Genomic DNA, 23,275 nt, shown 5'->3' on the forward strand with positions numbered 1-23,275 from the left:
GGTATGCCACTAGAAAAGACCCATCGGATGATGATGCTCTGCCTTCACTCTCTAGCACTCAAGAAATTGAGCAACAAAATTAACAATATCACACATCATCCCTACCCAAAAGTACAACTGCTTAAGATCAACATGCATATTCTTGACACCAAGATTGTAGAGTATGATGCATGATGTTCTACCAAAAAAACCAAAGTATGGAGATCATGGGATAGAGTACATAGATACACCCCAAGTGTCATAGAAGTCCATCAAAATCACACAAATAACCTAAAAACCTCCCCTTAAGGGCACGTCCAGACTCAATCTTTGCCCTTACCTTCTGATAACAACTGTCACTAGGCAAAGCCCATAAGATATGGCCTCACAAATCCACTCCCAATGAAAAAACTTATATCTCATGTCACCTCCTACTCAAGGAATCCACAAGGACATTATCCTTCCCTTTAATGTAATGAAAATCAAATTCATACTCACACAAGAACAACATCTAGTGATGCTTCCATGCATTCAAGTTTGGAAGAGTAAATATATACTACATGCTTCGGTGATCTCTATGCAACTCAAACCTATGTCCGAAAAGGAAATGCCTCCAATGAACTAGAGCATTAAAAGTTCCAAATCATGAGTATGGTAGTTAAGTTCATGGTCTTTGAGTTTTCCAGATTCATATGCAAGCACTCAACCATCCTACATCAACATTGCACCCATGCCTTCGAACAAAGCATCTCTGTAAACCATGAAATCACCTATAAGATTAGGCACTACAAGGACCAATACACTAGTCAAACACTTATTAAGGTTATTAAATGTTACCTCACACTAATCTGACCAAACATACTTCTTCCCTTTCTGCTAAAGAGAAGTGACGAAATGAACTACTTGTGAGAAATCCTTCACAAAACAATAGTGATAATTCATTAATCTCATGAAACTATGAACCTCTGAAACATTAGTGGGTACAAGCCAATCCATAATTGCACAAATCTTCTCCAGATCCACCACAACACAATCCCTAGTGATGATGTGTCTTGACTATTTTACCTCTAACTAGAAGAATCCACATTTAGTCAAGTTGCCATACAATCGATGGTCTCTTGAACACTACAATACCTAACGTAAATGGACCTCACGCTCCTCAATAGTCTTCAAATAGATCAATATGACATCCAGCAACACAATGACACATTGATCAAGGTAAGTGCAAAATACTACATTCATCAAACTCATGAACACTGATGGCAGATTGGTTAACCCAAAGGGTACAACTGTGAACTCATATTGTCCATAATATGTACGAAAAGCTTTTTGATGAATGTCAGCTTCTTGGATACGAAGCTGATCATATCCTAACTTAAGATCATTCTTTGAGAACACTTGTGTTAACTTCATCTGATCAAACAAGTCATCTATCCTTGGCAAAGGATGTCGGTTCTTCATCGTGACCTTATTCAACTGCTGGTAGACAATGCACAAATGCAAAGATCCATCCTTCTTTTTCATGAAGATGATTGGTGCACCCAAAGAGGATATACTAGGATGAATGTGGCCCTTGGCCAATGATTTCTCCAACTGCAATCTGAGTTGACTCAAATTCTATGTAGTCATGTGATACAAAGTTCATGAAATCGGCTTTGTTCCTGTTACAAGATAAATTAAAAAATAAATTTCATGATGTACTAGTGTATTAGGTATTTCATCAGGAAAGACATCTACATACTCACAAAGGAGTGACTGATCATCAAGTGTCATCCAAATTCAAAACACAACCTTTGATGAACGAGTCTATAGCCACTTTTGATCCTGTAGCTAATTCAACCTACCACAGATCAACCTGATGTGTTGCCACTAGCCAACATTGCTAAACAAGAGATGGTGAAATAAAAGAATTGCAAGCACTAGAATCAAGCCAAATTGAAGATTAAATTCCATGCAATGTACCTATTTCCTTGACTACTATACCTTGATGCTCAGCTTGATGGTTATCAACCACTACAAAGACTTGATGATTCCTACCAGCATTTCCCACTGTAAGCTCTGATCTAGATGCACTCTTACTAGGTCCTGTAGATGGTTTGATAGAGCACTCAAAAGATTTATGGCTAGGCTAACAACAAGAATAAAAATTTCCCCCAAAGCTAGAACCTATTCCATGACTACCTAGAGTAGCACTAGAATAAGGTGCACTACCCTTGCTAGAGTTTTTCTAACTACTTTGAGAAAGATGGTCCTTTTGATATTTCTACCCATAGCCCTAGTCTTGTACCTTCCCTCCTATGGTAACTATACTCTTCTCCTCCTTTTGAAAGAAACACTAGTGGCATTAGCCGCTACGTTTACTACCACCAAAGGTACTGATTGGGCTTGGCCCTTTCTAGAGGATTGAGTAAATTGGGCATCTTACCCTGAAGTTTGTGCACCTTGGTTTTGAGAACCTGATCTACCACTAAATCCCCTAGCCACACTACTCTCTAGTGATCATTTCCTTCTAAATGATAAGTGCAAGTGTTCTTGGTTAGTGAGCAAGAACATCCCCAATGATAGAGTCCCTAAGGCCCCTAACAAAATGTTGAGTGGTGAGTACCTCATCATGCCTCTAGCTCAAGTACTATCTCAACCCAGGGATATTTTTCTTATACTGATCTACTATCATAAAGCCTTGATTAAGCTCATGGAATTCATCAATGAGAGCCTTATGGTACTATAGTGATAGGAATTTCTCCTTGAATATCTCATCAAATATCTCCCAACTGAGATCTGCCACATTGATACGAAGCTTATTGCTTTCTAAATCCCACCAAAGAGAAGCATGTTCTCTTAGTTATCATTACAACTACAACCTCTCCATTGGTGCCTTCTACCACTAGGTGGTATTTGAGAATATTCCCATTCACGCTCCTCCTCTTTATGCTCTAAATGATGGAAATCTCCATGATGAGATCCCTCTTCTTGATTATGATCATGTTGACATTCCTCTACACTAGGGCCCAACCAAGCAAGTATCTCTTGAAGCACAGGCATCAATACCCCAATGCTATTTTGATTATCACTACCTTGCTCTCCCTCACTATCCTTTCATTCCTCATCATGGTGTTCTTCTTGAACAACTTGTTGGTTACCACCTTGACCACCAAACCTATGTACAAGAGGCATCACTGAGGATTCACAAGATAAGTGTCAGAGACACACATCACAATCATAAGAGACTTAAGCATGAACCAACAATATGACACCATATCAAGCATATAATAGCAATACATAATAGAAACACAAACATAGTGGAAGCATAATGCATAGATCCCAATGTTGCAACATGGGCTCTGATACTAGATGTAATGTCCTACCTAGAGATCCTTGGAACAAGGATTCAATACAAGCCAAGATATATTTTTAAAAAAAAATTATGGATGCACATGACATGCAACATATGAGGATCACAAAGATCGCAATGGAAGACTAACCACAATCCTAGCAACCAATGAATCTCCAAATGCCACTACCAAAGTAACACACACAAACTGAGGAAAAAAACCAAAGATGACAATAGAAACAAGAATTTAAGATCTGTCAAAGCAAGGAAAATTAAGCAAACCCAAAGGGTACTTAAAACACAAAAAAATGATCCTTGAAAACTAGTGGAGATGCCGCCTAGTTTTGTGTGAGGACCAACAATAGACATAAATCTCACGTGAGAAAGTGCAGTGAGCCACACAAGAACATACCTTTCGTGCAAGGAAATACACTGAATGAAATAAGGAAGTACTTGGCCCAAGAACCAAAATAACCAAAACTAGTGTGGGGTTTCATGTAAGAAAGTACCAAAAGCTGCACCAGAAAGCCCAACACACCATGCAAACTTTTGCATTCTCGCAAGAGAAAGCATAATTTTGCACAAGGATCTAAAAGAAAAATATAGTAAACATTAAAGTACAATGCTAAGAAATGAATTTCCTCTACACCAAGGAGTATTGGATCCATAAATTTATGCATAGACAATCAAATACTATAACTACAAGATGAAACTATAGTCACCATCTAAAACATAACAGTAAAGTACGTACTAAAGAAAAATACTAGTGTATGGGAATAACAAAACTCATGCACGATTCCTCCCACCTATAATATCATCATGAGACCTCAAAGGTCCTAGCCATCCCCCATATGTAACATCCCAAATAACCGACTAGATCCTTAGAGTTGTCTTATGAGGACATCACAACTAAAATGTACTACAACATAAGAATAAGTAAATCTAACATGCTAAAAAGTAAAGCATTAGATGCTCCAACCATATCAATCACATCATCTACATCATATTCTAAACATCATAATAAGGGAATATGTCAATTAACCAACATCATCTAAACATGAGTAACAAGAATTCTAATGAAAGTATAAATCACAAGAAAGCATACTCCAAAACCCAAAGTACTAAGTGAAAACATCCAACAATGGTCATACTGGGACAATAGACCATCTATGTACACTAGTCCCCAACAATGGTGAAGGTAGCTACACCTCCCAACCACATGGAACCCATAGGTCCACTTCCATCATACTATTGGAAATAAGGATCCAACGAATAACACACCAAAGAAAACATCCATGGCTATCACTCCCACCGAAAAGTAATGATGACATAAACTAAATCCATTAAAAAATGCAAGTACAATAGGTCCTGGCCAAGAAATCTATGGGTAACTATGTATGGACTCTTGGTAGGGAGATGGTAACATGATAAAAAATTGTTCCCCTTGGTATTTCCTTGGGAGATTGACATGTTGCGTGTCTGGCTTAACCATAAGGACTATGTATCACTGACCATTCTCCTTGGCACCACCATCGGGAGGCTGAATTTAGCAATTTTATCTTATTTAATTCTCTAACAATTCATTAAGTTATAACTTATTAGAAACTCCCTAATGCCAACCTTGGCTAGGACACCAAGGTTGTATTAGGAGCCCTTCCACCAACCTTACCCTACATACCCATACTCATCACATGATGAGTGCCCATAGGCATGCATATTCCCAACCCAACCCCAAATGAACATAACTCCACCAAAATACAAATGAGAGATCTGGCCTTGCAAGTCACCTGACAAATGCATGTGCACATGCTTGTGTGTTGTGTACCACCATTACAAAGATCAAACATAGGGGTTGGATGAGAACACAAGTAGAAATAAGAATCAACCAAGTAACAACTTGGGAGGACAGATGAGGCACACATCCCAATGAAACATAAAAAGTACAACAATGATCTAACTGACATCCTATGAATGATTCAAGTAAAAGATTAATAACATGCCAAGAAAACTCAAGAACACAAGTAGAAATAATAATCAGCCAAATAAAAACTTGGGAGGACAGATGAGACATGCATCCCAATGAAACATAAAAAGTACAACAATGATCTGACTGACATCCTATGATGATTCAAGTCAAAGATTAATAACATGCCAAGAAAACTCAAGAACACAAGAAAAAAATAAGAATCAACTAAATAACAACTTGGGAGGATGGATGAGGCATGCATCCCAATGAAACATAAAAAGTACAACAATGATTTGACTGACATCCTATCAATGATTCAAGTCAAAGATTAATAACATGCCAAGAAAACTCAAGAAAATTGGGTGACACATAAATCAAGGTAAAAACCTCAAAACTCAAAAATATAAAAAATAAAACCCATTTGGTCTTTGGGCACAATAGCCTCAAAAATCCATTAAAATTTGGGCTCAAACACCATATGCAATAACAACTAGCATAATGGTGTTAAACCTTGAATACTCATCCCAAAAGTTGAAAAAATGGTTATACCTGACCAATCGGGCAAAATTGGCAAATAGAAATGGAGGGGAACAATACTTCTCAGCTTCCAAGAAAATAACTATAAAAAGAAAATACATAATCTGAGCTAAAATATGGAAATGGAGGAGCTCTACTTGACAGCCAAAAGGACTAAAATGGAAAACAATGAGGTAAAATAAATCTTCCCTAGATACAATAAAAAATGATGTCAAAGTAAGGTCTCCTTGATCTTAACCCAACGAGTCTATCATCATGAAGATCCCACACTCATAGCTCTCATAATGAACATAAAACCAATCCTCTAGAAAATGATTTTAGAAAAAGCTCTAAAATTTCCAAATTACAAAATTGAGAAGTGAGGAATTAAAGTTGTCTTTCAATACTCATTCACTTTTCAAGTGAATAATCAATTAGGGCAAATAGTTAGTTGTGTAGACACCTAAATCTGATTACATCACTAAATAATTATATTTAGTCATCTCCTAGGACATTACTGATTAAATATTTATTATTTAATTAATTAACCATCATCCCCTAGCTAATTAATTAATTTAATTTAACTATTGTCCAATTGATAAAATCAAATGATAACCCAAAATCAACTTATCAATTAAAACCCTATTCCTCCATTAAATTAAATAAATCCTCAAATCTATTTAATTTAATCCCACATCCTCCTCTTTATTAAATAAATCATTTAATAAATTATTGTAACCCCTAAAAACATCCCTAAACCCAACCTTTACCCCTGATCCAACCCATTCACCCATACTAACCTCATTTAGCCACCTAACTATCCCATCCAATCAAAGCTAAGCCACTTGCCCTCTAACCCCCTTTCTAAACCAAGTCTAATTCCCCTTCCTAAACATGTGCACAACTTTAAACAAGGGTTAAGACTTACTAACCCAAGCCAAAGTCAAAATGTCTCCCTTATCCTCTTCCATCCCTATCCAAGAGAATTTATGCCTCTTGCATACCATTAAAAGCCTCTTACATCCCTCTTCCACACTCTTCCTTCCTCATTACTCGCTTTGACCAACCATTATCCCATGTCCTCAGACTCATCCTCCTTGTGACAAGTGTTACTCCCCTATTGGCTCCAAATAAGCACAATCAATGTGTTCCCCTTTGATTGCATACTAGCCATTCCTCACCATTCTTCCATCCTTGCATCCTAACCTTGCATCTCACTACCCCTTGGCCTATAAATAAAGTCTTTCCCTCTCACAATCCATCATCCACTTTCATGCAAACTTATAATGCCCCATTGACCACTACATCATACACATGTTGCACCATTGCCATGCTAAAATCCATCTTCACCTTTGTTGTTGAATCCTCCATGCACCCCCTTACTTGATAAAAACACCCATCTATTGGAAGCTTGAGCATGCCATGAGCTTACATCCCCTATCTATCAGGGACATATCTATGTCATTGTAGCTTACACCAAAGGAGCTTACCATTCTGGGTTTGCCCTCCTTCTTGGTGATAATATTGTCCTATAATAAGTGTTAACTTATTTAATTTTGTGAATTCTTTATTAGTTAGTATTCCTTTTATTGCACTACTAAATTAGGTGATACATTTTGGCATGCCCAGTGAGACCTTGCATTCAAGTCACTTTAATCACACTTTTTCTTGTTAATGTTTGAACTAACCAAATCGACATTTTGTGTTCATTTGTGTATGTAGGTGGTCTTTTCACATTTTTTGTAGGCACCAAGGTCTCTTATCAGGAATTGTGCTCCCGACCATAAAATCAAATCTCAATTTAAGCAACATTCTAGCAGCATTTGTTCACGATCCTACAACCACAAAATTGTTAACCTGCAGCTACAAGATTGTGATCATAAACTAGCAGGAACATGAACCCATGACGGAAATATCTCTATCTATTACAAACCCTACCACCACGTGAGATTAAAATGACCCACATCATTCCCGCTGACTCTATTCCTATGGGAATGCTAGTTTCTACCAGCGAGGTTGCTATAAAAGACCTGGATGAATGCTTGAGCTATTTATTCAACCATTATATCCCACTTTTTCCCTTCTCTATTGAACCTAGAGATACATCTATTAGTGGGAACACATCCCCATAAACTTGCGGGATCTCTATTTTGTGGGATCGCTTTGTTACTTTCTTCTAGCGGCCTATCTTTCTATAGTTTCACTAGTTCTTTGCACTTCAATACTACCACCTTTTAGCTATGTTCCCACATTGTGGGATCATGGTTTAAACCCATAGGTTCACTAGATTGACCAACCAATGGTAAACCTTTGATTTTTTTTGTTGTAGGTATCTGTTGGGGCAAAATGCTAACAGGTTTTTGTAGGTTTTCTTAAATGCTTGCTAGAAAATCTATGTTTAAATGCTTAAAAATGAATAATTCTCGCTCTTTCATGGAATGCATGTCTCAATATTAGAACATTTTTTGATTGGAATTCTTAGATAGTTTAGCTTAAAAAATTCACTCTTGAATGTCAAGTATTAAAAACTTAACCAATGTGATAAACACTTCATTTAAGGTGCAAAAGAACATTATGTGAAAACACTTCAATTTTAGGGATTAAAAATAAATCCATCAAATCTTGAATGTCTAAGATAAATTCATTCTTATTCTCTCCTTCTAAAATCTTTCTCAATTGATTTACTTCTGCTGACATGATTTCCTTTGTTGACCATCGCTATAAAGTTGGAAATGAAGAAACTGAATGCTAAAATCATGTGTCTTCAAATATTAGTTTGTTAGGATACACTAAAGCGTCCAAAATAGAAATAAACCGAGTGCCTTATGTGTTTTGAGATTATGCCCTCTAGCACATCTTTTTCTTCTCTATTTTTTGCATCTTAAGACCTTAAATTACATGATGCATGTACCAAAAGTTGTTAGCAAGATCATTGGCAACAACCTAGGAGTTCTTCTAGTGAGTTCATCCACCTCTAAGAAGTGTGTCTCCTTTGGTGAGAAGCTAAAAATAGTAAAAATCTGGTTGGTATATAAATGAGGGGAAAGGTTGACTTTCTCGCTCTATCTTCCAAGTTTGGGCAGTGTGTTTCTAGAGGTATCCTAAGTTGGGAAATTTTTTTGATGATTTTAGTGTGTTTGAAATAGATCCTTAAGTGGATCACATATGTAACAACCATTTGGAAAGACTCCATAGACCTATTTACAACCCTATTTTAGTCATCATGATTTTATCCATGGTATGTTAATTCATGGTGCAAGGGAAACAACATCCCCCAAGATTACTCACCATTGTGCTCCCCTGGTAGAGGCATAAGGCTACTTGGGTTTCATCTCCAAGGGTCATTGTTCCCATAGAAGGGAAACTTTTATTTGTCATGCCTTGAGATTCTTTGATGTGTATAATTTTTTGATCAACTCTTGTATCAACTCACCTCTTCAATTAGAGGGACATACCAATTTACAATGAAATCAAAGTAGAACACAAGAAGTATACCACCAACCAAAGGATTGCTAAACTAGACCAAGTTGAGATAGATGGTGTGAACGTTGCACTACAAACTGAGTGGAATTACAAAATTCAAAACCTAACTCTTTGATGAGCTGTCAACCATAGCCTTATCAATAACTCTAGTGTTACTTACTCTAATAAGGTCCTTTTTTTACACACACACTTATGCACTTATCTCCTCATAGGTTTAGTCTTTCACATAGTTCCACCATCCACTTTAATCATTTAGTAGAATCATCTCCTCCCCTTTTGTCATCAACCTTGTTTTCAAGAATCCTCCAAATTAAGAATCATTAAGCCCTAGTATCCTCCTTTGGTTACTCCATAGTTAGAAGCATTTTAGCATCACCCCATTAAGCTTTTTTCTCAAAATAAAACTCCATCCATTTCACCATCATAGTTTTCCTTGAACTAAGCATTTTTTAGGATAAATTGTCATTTGTGTCCTACATCACCTTAAGCAAAAGGTTGGGCTCCACACCTGATCCCCATTTATCTTCAAAAAGGTCACAAGGTTACCTTAGGGTTTGATATCACCACCACATTCTCAAGTTCACACTTAAGGAAAACACAAACTCCTTCACTTAGTACAACATCATTTAGGCTTCCTAGATATCATTAAAAACATTTTCACACATCCTTCTTTGCATATTAGAAAATACCCACACTCTAGTCACACCTGGATAAAATCATCTTTTTACATACACTTATCATCATCCTTTTTCATTCTATCCTTAGGAAAGTTAGAATTTCATGCCACCTACCACACATTTTAGTAAGAATAAATAGGAAGAGGACATAGATCCTAGTCTCAGTAGTAGCATAGCTAGGGTTTTACAATATCCCATTCTTTCCATGACACCACCAAATCCACCACTACAAACTCCTAAATAAATAAGATCTTCAATAGATATTGATGCTTTCATAAACCAAATTGGACATGCAACCATTGTTAATGCCATCATAGATCAAAATAGGGAGACCATCATGGAAAACTTCTTAAGAGTCAATGTTGACACCTTTGGCTTTGGACGACCACCACCCACCAACATTATAGATCCTACACATCCTCTATTTTGAGGGAAAATACCATCTTCAGGTTCATTAGTTCCTCATGATCCTTTCTTTTCACCAAAAAGTGGGTACCAACCAACACAAGTAGAACCAACGAACTTGAATATCCCCTCAACATAGGTCACTACTCCCATTCCATAAGACACTCAACCCATCCTCACTCAACCCTTAGTTTACACCTCATCCCAACCAACCACAAGTGTATTATCTACATCTACTTCCACCATCCCTATCTTTGCTTCCAATAAACACCTTTTTTACTTAGTAACAATGTATTTTCCCTTCCATCTCAAAACACATCCAATCCGTTTACTAGTACCATAAACATCCAACCTACATCGTATTACACTAAAGGGATGCCTTCATTAGGGTCAAATACTTCATCTTCCATCCCACCCAACATCACTATCAACCCATTTTTCACTAGCCAAAGTACTTTGACCTCATTTCCTTTAGGACCTTGGATTTTTAGTATGACATGAGGACTTGCCACTACTCTCCCTTTTAGCACTACATTCATGCTCATACCTCAATCAAATTCATCCCTCCCTCCCCAAGTCTATCCATTACCACTCATTAACAACTATTTTTCTATGCCACCCTTAGGCAATAGCCAAACCACCCCTCCATCACAATAACTAGTTGTGAACACTCTTCCTCACATCAATTATCTAGCACTTGTTAATACTTAGTTACTTTCTCAAGCATGAGCATAACCCACATATATTAGGCAAGGCATGCCCTAGGTATTACCTACACTACAATCTTTTCAGCCACAATCACCACATTAGCAGTATGCCCAAGCATCCCCACAAAATTATCTAGTAGGGAAACAACCTTAGACCTATGTTCTCCAACAAAAATCTACCCAACAGATGCAACAATATGCCCAAACTACATTCTAACAACCCATAACATCCATCCCAATAGTAGTGCAACCTATTTTTTAGGCACCACCATACGGCAGTCAAGGTTTCCCATATCTACCTTCAACATTTGCTACATATCCTACACTGGGGGCACCTAGACTAGGGACACCCATTTCCCCACCTATAAACTCTGAATGGGAAGAGATGAAAAATACTCTCAAAGCCCTCAAGGATGGGATAGACTCAAAAACTTTCAAATTCAAGAATGATTGTTCATATCCCTTTGAAAAAACCATCACGATGACACCTTTTCCTAAACATTTCAAGATCCCCAAGTTTGATAAATTTAGAGGGAAAAGTGACCTAGTTACACATGTCAAGGAATTCTATATGCACTGCCAAGATGTGGCCTATAATGATGTGTTCCTCATACAACTTTTCCAAAAATCTTAGGGGCCCTTCCCTCAAATGGTTTTGTTGTATACCCCAGGGTACCATCAAGACCTTTGCTCATCTTTTGGAGGCCTTTGTGGCTCAATATGCTCATGTGGTTGAGAATGAGTTATCCTATAGTGGACCTAGTGCATACCAAGTAAAGGGAAGGAGAAAACCTTACAAAATACTTACAACATTGGTAAACCCTCATAACTAGGATTTCATGCACCATCCTCGAATGCCACCTTATCAAAATGTTCATTAACAATGCACATCCTATTGGAAACGATTGAAATGATCATGAATGAAGAATGATGGAATTGGAAAAGAATGTTTTCAATCATTGTTTTGTCATTGATGTCAAACTTGCTACTTGCAGGAATGACAATTGCTTAAGTGATCCAAATATTATCAATTGTTTGGTTGACAAGAAGGAGGCAATCAATAAGATGTAACTAGAGCACCTAGAGAAAGGTTGAAGTTATGATTTTGTAATGAAGTATAAGGATCAGCTAAGCCATTGATGAAATAGTGTATTGGTGACATACTCTAAGAGGATGGACACATCGAGACACATCAAAGATGCAAGGTTTAACTAAGTCATTTGTAAAGCCTAACTAAGTTCATTTGAGAGAGCCAAGCAAGCTAGTTAGATCAGAGCAAATTCTTAGTTGAAGCCGAGCTAGTTCAATTTTAGTGTGTGCTAAGCAATCCTTCAGGTGTCGAGTAACACAGTAATTGTTTAGGTGTCGAGTAACTTAGGAAAAGACTTTAGGTGTCAGGCATTAGAAAAACTAATGGATGCTGAGAAAAATTCTTCAGGTGTTGAGCATCAGTAAACCAATGATGTCGAGTTGTTGCATTATTTGTTAAGTACAAAGATTCGACAGATAATAAATGATAAGTTTTTTACATTGAATTTTTTGAATTAGTTGGATGATAAGGATGATGATTAGATGTCACAAAATTTTATATAAACCATGCAAACCAATTCAAGGCGAATGTTGATGGATTTATCATGAAGTTTTTGGAAGAAACAATTTGGAGGGAAAATAATATCATTTTCTTAAGATTAAATCAAATTGATGAGTGAGAAGATTTGAGTGAGAAATGAAGAACATAACTTCTTTATAATGAGTTACAGGTCAGAGATCAAGCGTGTGTGTGAGAGGGAGTTGGTCATAAGAGTGGTCGTGTGAAGAAGCCAAGAGAAGGCTAGTGTGAAGTGTCAAGAAGAGGACACAATGAGGAGTAAGTATAGAGCATAAAGACTCTAATTTGATCAAGTGTCCATAGAGTGCATTGGCATAATGAGTGGAAGAACTCAAGGAGACAGATCTTGAAGGCTAAAAAAACTATTAGCATTGCAAGGGAGAAAAGCCAAGCAAAGAAAAGAACTGAAGAGTGATATAAAATCTACAAGGTTAAAGTTGCAATCTTTATCAGGTCAAAACCTTTCTAATACTCTCTTACCATTGTATTAGATATTGAAATCCTACATTACTAGGTTAACTTAATAGATAGGTGGATAAGCCTTAGGAAAAGGATAGAAGATCCCCAGGAGAAGGATAATATATCCTTAGGAGAAGGATAAAGATCCTTAGGAGAAAGATAGGAGATCCTTAGAGAGGGATAAAAGTTTCTTTTGAGAAGGTGACTGTAAATCCCATGGACTTGGGTGAGCCTAACAACTCTATGTAAATCCCTTAACAGGGTGGCATTGTAAGTTGAGTGTTCTTAAGTCCTCTAATAGGGCACACTCCTAATAGAGTGTAGAAATCTTTTAATAGGGTCACACTGAACAGTGTGTAAAGCCTTTAACAAGGAAAACCATTAGAAGTGGTTGAAATCAATTGCGTAGTTATTTTGTGGGTGTTATCCCCACCCTAGTTTTACCTTCTTATTCCTGGAGGGTTTATGGGTCACCAAAATCCTTTGTGTTATGGTGTGATGCATCTTTACTTTTCATGATTTTTTAATGTTTAATTGCATGAATGATAAGAAAGTAAAAAGGATAGTACTTATGATTCACTCTCATTTTATTCTAAAATTTGGATTGGACATTATTGGACCTTGAATAATTGATTCACCCCTGCTCTTAGTTATTCTAAAGAATTCTAACTCATCGTAGTCTTTCCCATCACATGGTTATGAACTATTTATAAACATATAAAGATATTAAAGAAAAAGGGATGGGACTTGAGCAAGGGCTTATCAAGGATGGTGTCATCAAAATTAACTAGGAGAACACCCAGGACCGAGGTCCAAGCAATGAATAAAAATAAGAACATAGTTATTGATGGCATCAGTGGCACTCAACATGTTCATGTCATCGAGATAGCAGCTAACATTCCCACCACATTTTGTGAACAAAAACCTTACCAACAATAGCCATCAATCTATGTAGAACAATCAACACAATGTTCAAATACCTAGCCATCAAAATTAGACTAATGCTATCATACTCTCGGTTGGACCTAAACCATGTGTTTAAAGACAACCTCATGTAAACACCTCGTTGGGGGAGCTCCTTGATGCAATCTTTGAAAAAATAGCCAAGGATAATCTTATTCAATGTCCACAACCACAACCCTTTAAACCAAATTAGTCTAGGGCATCCTGGTATAAGGATAATGAGTTTTGCAAATTCCATCATGTTAAACGACATACAACCATCAAATGCATGTAACTCAAGGACTATGTCCAAGATTTTATTGGCCAGAAAGAGATCAAAGTGGGGGCACCAACCTCACCAAATGAAGGATTACTAATATACCAAAATTCTTTTCCTCCTCACAACAAAAACAAAGAAAAATCTTATCTCTAATATGCTTTTGAAAATTTGGAATAAACATACGATGAATATCAATATCAGGAACATGATAGGAAATTTGAGCATGTAAATGTTAAAATCTACCAATAAATTCTTTCAATTTTTCCTTAGCACTTTGTTGACAATGCATCAAATCAGTCAAAGACACTTGTAGGACAATGTTGTTTTAAAATTGTTAAAAAAAAAAGCATTGGAAAGTTATGGAAATGAATCAATAAATAAGGAGGTAGGGAACAAAACCATTGTAAGGCCTTGTCACGAAAGGTTCTAGCAAATAACTTGGGTAAAATCGTATGCTCATGAGCATAATCACTACAAAGGATTTTAAATGTTTTAACTTAATGAACATGGTCTCCCTTACCATTATAATTCTCAAGACAAGGCATATTGATTTGCTGAGGAACATGAGTACAAATGATATCGCTGGACAAAGGACTTCCCATGTTACATATATGAATACTAAACTTGTTTTGAGTCAAGAATGTAAGTCGTTATTGTAAAGACGAGACATTTTGAGCCAAATTGATAATTTTTGAATCATTAGAAGAAATAGGAGGAATAGCAATATTAACTGGAGAAGCACTTGGAACTACAGTTGGCAAAGGATTAGAATAAGTAAAAGGAACATTATGATAAGAAGCTTCCAATGTAGGAAGGGACACATGAGGAACACTTATAGGAATAGAGGGTACCATCACAGTCACCAAAGAAGGAGTATATGTAGAAATACTAGGTAAAGGAACAAAAGAAGGTTATATGCTAGTGATAGGAGTAATCAACCCTAAATCTTGAACTTCTTGAGCAAAAGGTTTAACATTTGAATACACAAGGTGAAAATTACTAGACAAGAGATTAGCACCTTGATCACTATTGCAAAGAACTTTCTTAAGAGCTTCTTTAACTTGAATAGAATATTGATTATGGTTTTCTTGAATGAGCCACCCATTTTATCAAGTTCGGTTGAAATTTTTTGGACTTGTTCAGGAGGAACTTTGAAGAATCATCCTCATCATGAGATGAGTGAGAAGAATTTTTCTTCATAATAGGATTCAAATCATGATTAATCAAATTATCATCTAGGATCCTAAGAAAAGGAGAAAACTCAAGATCAAAGGCACCCATAAGTCTATGACATCATCTAACTTGAATATTATAAGTAGGACTAGAAGTAGTAAAGCTCATAAACCAATGCAATGCAAATGAATTAAACTAAGAAAACATAAAGCATGAATATTTTTGTATTTGGAAAGAGAGTTTACAATTTTTTTTTTATTTTTAAAATATAAATTCAAGAAATCTAATTAGCATGCAAGACTTAACATAAAAGACAAATTTAACACCAACAAGATAATGTAAAAGGAAATCTAACACCAAAAAATGTAATTGGGCATCTAATTTCACAAAAGAAAAGAGGGTAAGTGTGTTAGGTTCACCAAAATTAATAGGATACAAATTTGAGAGAGGAATATAAGACCTATCCTTAACCAAAATTCCCAAAAGGAGAGATCCAAATGGATTAATCACAAAAAAGTGATCAATGCACAAATGAATCAAACAATGGAGAATATGAAGAAATGAGGAAATCATATAATCTACTATAGAAAGTATGTACTTGAAATCTTGAATGAATAGAAGATAAATACTAACCTCAAAGTAGGGAAAATTTGGAAAATGCTGATTTTTTATGTCTGTGCATAGTTTCAACGAATCCTGCAAGCTGCTTCGAATTGGAAATGTTGAGACAGAGAAAACCCAGAAAACTTTTGTCCTTTTGAGGTCAGGTCAACTTTGACCTGGATAGTGGGGAATAATCTTACCTTGGGGAACAATCTTACCCCTCACTGAAGGTCGTCCCTAATCTAAACAATTGCGACAAAAATTCTATTCGCAGATCTCAAAATGTTGCCAAAAAGGGTATCCAAATCTAAACTTCAATTCACTATTCTATTCCTATACCTGCAAGAAAAATAATTTTTTTCTTCTTTGGATGGGGGGTTTACCTTGGTTAAACCCTAGTTTGGAATCAACCTTGAAATGTAATTGAAATTGCAATATGTATAAACAAAGTAAATGGAACTATTCACCTTGCTTATGTTGAAATCCTTGTGGAGGATTTGAATCCTTGAATCCACAAGTATGGATGCTCCAAATGAATGTAGAATTATGTGTGGGATCTCTCAAACCAATGACATTAGACCTTCAACACTATTCTTGAATGAATCTTAGCATAGGAAGAAGCTTGAATGAATGTAGATGGAGAAATCTTCAACAAGAGGGCTCTGTAGAGATTGAATTCTTCAAAGACTAGCAATGGATTCTCATTGATGAATTGGATTTTGAATACTTGAATGCTTGAATTCTTGATCATGAAAGTGGAAATAATGGATCGTCTAATAACATAATATGCGTGCTTCTTTCTTATGTTATGTTTTGTTCTTGTGTTTTATTAGAGAAAATGAGAGGAGGCTTCCTTATATAGTGATCTAGGGCACAAATTCCTAGAGAGGCCGACATTGGAGAATTAAATTCTAATTAACCTTAACCCCTAGAAATGGACCTAGATAAAATGTAATTTAAGACTTTACCATTCCAAAACCTGAAACCGCTGACTTGAAAGTGGTAAAATGAAATTTTCAAAAGCTTGATATCATGAAACCTCAAGAACTTGAAATTTGGACCTGGGGTCAGGGTCGAGGTTGACTCTGCCCTAGGTCAAGGTTGAGGCCATCCTTAACCTAGGTCAAGGTCAAGTTCAAACTTGATCCATCAGTTCACCATTGACCAAGAAGGTCAAAGTCTTTAGTTTCTCAGAGAAAGTTGTTAGAAAGAGGCTTCAAACAGGGGGAGAGAAGCATAATAGGGGGAAATAACTAGATCCATGCAAAGACCTATTCAAGGCATTTTCCATGACCCCAGACCACTTACTCGGAGGGCTAAATACTCATATCATGGAAGTGCTTCAATTTTAAGATGATACAACTTGTACCAAAGAAATATACATCAAAAATCAATATTTCTTTTTTTGTGCCATAGCTATAAATTTCATCTACAACATATTTTCAAATTAGAGAAAAAAATTGTTTTACATATACTTGTTTGATAGGAACTATACCCTACATTTTTCGCAATTAATAAAAGGACTTCAAATTTTAAATAAATGAATAAATTCTTACTTGAAAATTTGTAAAATATTATAGGCATAAAATTGATCCAATTTCACACATTTCTTCACTTTACATCATATTCTAATTCTAAAAGCAAATACCATTTTTATGTCATTAATGTTGAACAATTTGTGTTTTGGGATCCTTTTTGCTTTTTAAAAGGCGACACAAGTTTTTTCTTTTACCCAAATATGATAAAAACAACTTACACAATGGTAGGAAGAATATAAATAATATCTTTGAAAATATGATGAGATAAGTTATTTCTTTTATTCAACACTTCTAAGAGTGATAAGTGTTATAATGTTCTTTTGTTTTTTTTTGAGAAGGAAGAAAGTTTGTTAATGATTTGAAGAGTGATAGTATGTGTTATGATTTGATCCTTAGAAGTGTAATTTATGATCTAGAGACAAACAAATTAAGGATAGAATATAATTGTTTAATAAGAACATGATTACATAATATCAAATAATGTACCCAATAAATTACGACTAGTGAGAAGCATTATTCATTTCATGGATTAATCCTTGTGGAAAGTTGCTAAACAAAGTTGCATAGTGAATCGCACTCGGCAACAATGAAGAAATGAATATAAAAGTACAATATTTATTAAGGAAAGGTATCATCAAAGATATTTTAGTCCTTGTGCATTACCTATGTTATTTCCTTCGAATAATGGAGTGGAGAATGTAATACATATTTGGGAGTCATTAATATGATTATAATGAAGCATTAATTTTCTTTAACACAAAAGGATGACATAATTGATGGTTTGAGTAAAGCTAGGTATTTCACAAATATTGATTTGAATATTGGCTATTATTAGATTAGAATTATTGGATATTATTAGATTTGAATCAAAGAATGAGATGAATACATCCAAGTTTAATTACTAATAATATGACTCTTTAGTGACTCATGTTTTAGTAGTCAATTCACCTTGTACTTTCATTAGGTTGAAATGAGGCTTTGAATAAAACATGAGGTGATTTTGTGATTATTTTATGTATGATATTCTAATTTTCTTCAAGAAATATGAAGATCTTTTATTGCACCTTTAAAAAAAGTTCTTCATACATAAAGGAAAAAAATTGATGACAATATAAAAAAGTGTTCTTACATTTAAAAGGAGATAATATATTTAGGATTCTTGATATCAATAGAAGAATTACAAATCCATCCTAAGAAATTTATAGAAATTATTGACTTACCGACACCAAAATGATTATAATATGTATAATTGTTTCATTGATTGAGTTTTTCTAAAACAAGTTCATTAAGAATTTCAATTCATTTTGTTATCATATATTTGAGGTAATGATAAGGAATTGTAAAATGTTCAACTAGATGGATTAGGAATTTTAAATTTTTTTTTTTTAAAACAAAAGGTGTCTAAGAAAGTAGTCTTAGAACTACTTGATTTTACTAAGGTATTTCAATGTGAGTATGATTCAAGTGGTAATGTAATTGGAGAATTATTAGTTCATGAAGGTAGAGCTAGTTCTTAATTAAGAAAGAAGTTGAATGTCACCAAGATAAGGTATTTAGATTCTGAAGAGAAATTATATGCCATAGTTGAATCCTTAGAGAAGTAGAGATATTACCTGTGACTTAAAAGTTTTGTATTTTACATTGATTATTAAACATTGTATTATTTTAATAGCCAAGCTAAACTAAATCAAAGAAACATGACATGGGTAGATTTCTTACATAATTTTTTTGATGCTAATCAAAAGAAGGAATTTCTTAGCATAAATGAGAGCTAAAGTGATTGAATATTGATGATTTTATGATGAATGATGCTTGCCTTAATACCCATAAACACATAACAGAAACAAAGAAATAACAACAATTTGTGAGAAGAAATATGGGCTTCTTATTATTGTCACAAATGCAAAATTACAAATTTTATAGTTACAATTTGCTAACCCACATGGGTGCCTTCATTACAGTAATTTGCAAGACAAAGCCATGAACCATCACCTAGAGCTATCCTAGATAATGTTCAAACATTTCTTAAATAGACAATTTTATGTCACCCCAAAAGGTTGTAGACTCTCAAACTTAATACTTAGAACCAACAGACCCTAAAAGTACATATACAGATAGACAAAGACATTTTTGACATTTATTTTGAAATTTTTGGTTGGCCCAACTTTAGAAGGCCATAACTCTTGAACCTTTGTTCTAATTGGCTATTATAACTACTGTTTGGAAACTTTAGCTTCTAATCTATAGGTTCAGATTGACACAAACACCCATCCATCAAGTTTTTAGGCCTTATTCAAGAACATTTAGGCATTTAATGGTGAGCCTAAAGTTATTATACTAAAATTGCAAACCAAAAATTTAGAATAAATCCATGAATACTCTTGATATGACACTAATCCTCAACTTGTGGGCTGATATATTTAAGACAAACATCCACCTCTAAAATTAGGACATCTTGAGCTCGTATGATTGACTTACAAGTAGAAAGCCTCCATAGACATCAACTCTGCTTTAAGATAACCTTATTCAAACAACTAAAATGAAATATTTTTGGTTGATACAAGATTTCTCTTACACCTAGGATGCTCCTGCATCAAACACCTAGGGTAATTTGAAAAGTGAGTGTGTCACATCTTAGGTATTTAGAGGAAAACTAGGATGATTAACCTCCTTCCTTGCTAGCCATCATGAATCTTCTACTAATCTCCCTTTCCATTTGACCAAATATTCTTCATAAGCTTTGTTCATTCTACTTTTGCCAACATGAGTTTCCAATATTTGCTCAATCTTCTTTGTAGCCAAACTAGCTGCTGGAATACTCCACTACTCTTCTGCAACTTCATCCCCATCACCTCTTTCATAATACTCTATCAAATCTAAAATGTTAAATATTGGTGAAATATTCAATTCAGAAGGCAACTCCACTTCATCGGCATTTCTAGAATCATGCCTTTTCACTATCTTGCATGGTCCAAACTTTTTCATCTTCAACTTATTATATGCACCCACTGAAAAAGACTCCTTTCTCAAATGAACCATGATTTCATCTTCAATAAAAAATTTCTTATACCTTCTTTTCATGTCTACCTTAACCTTGAACTATGTATTTATCTTTATAATGTGCTTCCTCACGTCCTCATAGATGTTCTTAAAATGTTCAACAAATTCATCTGCTTCAACACTACTTATCTCTCCTTTATCCAACTACCTCAATTCAAAAGCATTTTTGGGACTACTCCCATTTACAATAAAGAATAGTTATTTACCAGTACTCCTATTGATAGAATTATTATATACAAATTTTACATGTGCTAAAATCAGATCCTAACCTTTTGGCTTGTCTCAAACCAAACATCTCATCGAATTTCCCAAATCGGGATTCACAAATTTTGTCTACCCATAAGTTTGTGGATGATGTGATGAGCTAAACTTATAATGCTAGAAATAGCCAAAAAAATTTGTATCTTGATCTAAAACTATACTCTTTGGCAAACCATGTAGTCTCACCACTTTGCTGCAAAACAACTCAGCCACATGAGCAACATAACTAGTCTTCTTGCAGGGAATGAAGTGTGCCATTTTTGAAAACTTGTCAACCACAAAAAAATAATAATCAGGCCCTCACTGAGTCCTTGGTAAACCAAGAATAAAATCCATGCTAACATCTTCCCATGACTTCTTTGGTATAGGTAATGGCTAATACAATCTTGTATTCTGCTTTACTCATTTTTCCATCTGACATACTTTGCAAATTTGTATAAACTTCTTCACATCTTGTTGCAACTGTGGAAAATAATAATTCTTAGCAACCAAAGCAATCATTTTATCTTTACCAAAGTGTCCAGCCAGTCCTCCACTATGCTTCTCCTTGATGAAGTTCTCTCTCATTGAACTTCTTGGAATGGAGAAGTGGCTTCCTTTGAACAACATACAATCTTTGACTATGAAATCACACCACTTTATCCTATCAAGTGTAATAGGTTCTATAAAGCTTTCCAAGCTTCACCAAAATTAGGATCCTCAGGATACAAATTATGAGTTCTTTGAACCCAACCACCTCAATCTATATTTCTATTTGTAAAAAATTGTCTTATACTAAGAACATCTACAACTTTTTTAGACTTCCACTCCTTTGTTTCAAAACAATTGTATAACTCTACATAAACTCAACCCACTTCAAATACCTTTGGTTTAATTTTCCTTGACTATTCAAATATTGCAAAGCTTGATGATAGGTATACAAAATCAACTCTTTAGGAAGAAGATAGTGTCTCCACTTCTTTAATGCGTGAACTATAGCATAAAATTCCTAATCATAAACAAAATATTTTCATTTGGAATCATTCAATTTCTCACTAAAATAAGCAAAAGGTCTACCTTCTTGGCTCAAGATAGCTCCTATTTTAGTACCACTGGTATTACGATCTACTTGAAATACCTTGCTAAAATAAGGGAGTATTATAAAAAATTGTTCTATAACTTTCTGTTTCAATAGATAAGATAAAATCAATTTATTAATGTCCAACAAGAGACCAATGAGGGTTTAAAGGACTAGAAACAATGAAAAGGGGAAAAACTAGTAGAGGGAACACCAAATGATGTCTACGGAAAGAACATGAAAGCAAAACAACAAAAGAACCAAGAAAAATGAATAACAACAACAAAGAACTCCTCACAGGTGAGAAGTAGTCTAGAATGGAAAGGTAGACATTAGGGCAATTAGGTACTCTAGAAGGTTTCCTTTGAGGTCTACTAGAGGGATGTTGTCAAGTGTAATCTTTTTAGAGTCTCATAGCTCTAGTGTGAACCAAGATAATGCAGAGAGGTGGCTTTGATCCTAAGGTAGCAACTATAGGAATGAAGAAAGAGGTGATGAGCTACGTAGGGGTCGATGTCAAGAAAAGCTAGAGCTATATAGTATGCTCACAAAGCTGCATGGTCTGTTGAAGATAGAATACAAGACAATGTTGGTCAATATATTTGAAGAATGAAGGAAGAGATCGACACTCTCTAAACAAACAATAGAATCTTCCTCAAATTTCATAGTAAATGGGACAACAAAAATTAAAGCGAGACTCAGTCTTGACCTCCCTAAGGCAACAAAGGTAACAGATCCTATCCTCCCTACCAATCTAGTGATTAGTCTAAATACGTAGCTAGTGAGAATCCACCTTAAAAGATTCCAAGGAAATGTGAAGTGCCTGAGTCCAATGACGAGTGAGGTACTAGGGATGTAAGATGATCTTGTACTCTTATTTTCTCCTACAATCGACTTAAATTCTTTCTTCTCCCCTCATTATTTCATTCAAGGGCCCACAAATACTACTAAAATCTCTTATGAACCTTCTATAAAAATTAGCCAATCCATGGAAATTTCTTACCTCTATAGCACTCTTTGGAGTAGGTCATTTAAGGATAGCCTTAATTTTCTCTATGTCCATTTTTAGACCTACTACTAAAACTAAAAATATCAGGTACATCAACTCCTTCACAAAATTGCACTTCTTTAGGTTTATTAGCAACTTTTTTTCCCTCAACTGTTAGTCTAAAAATGGTTTTGACATTTGAGTGCCAACACACTTAACCAACTTTCACATTGAAGCCCAG

This window comes from Cupressus sempervirens, chromosome 5, assembly GCF_028749045.1.
Source record: "Cupressus sempervirens isolate cs-2001-9-10 chromosome 5, ASM2874904v1, whole genome shotgun sequence".
NCBI lineage: Eukaryota > Viridiplantae > Streptophyta > Pinopsida > Cupressales > Cupressaceae > Cupressus > Cupressus sempervirens.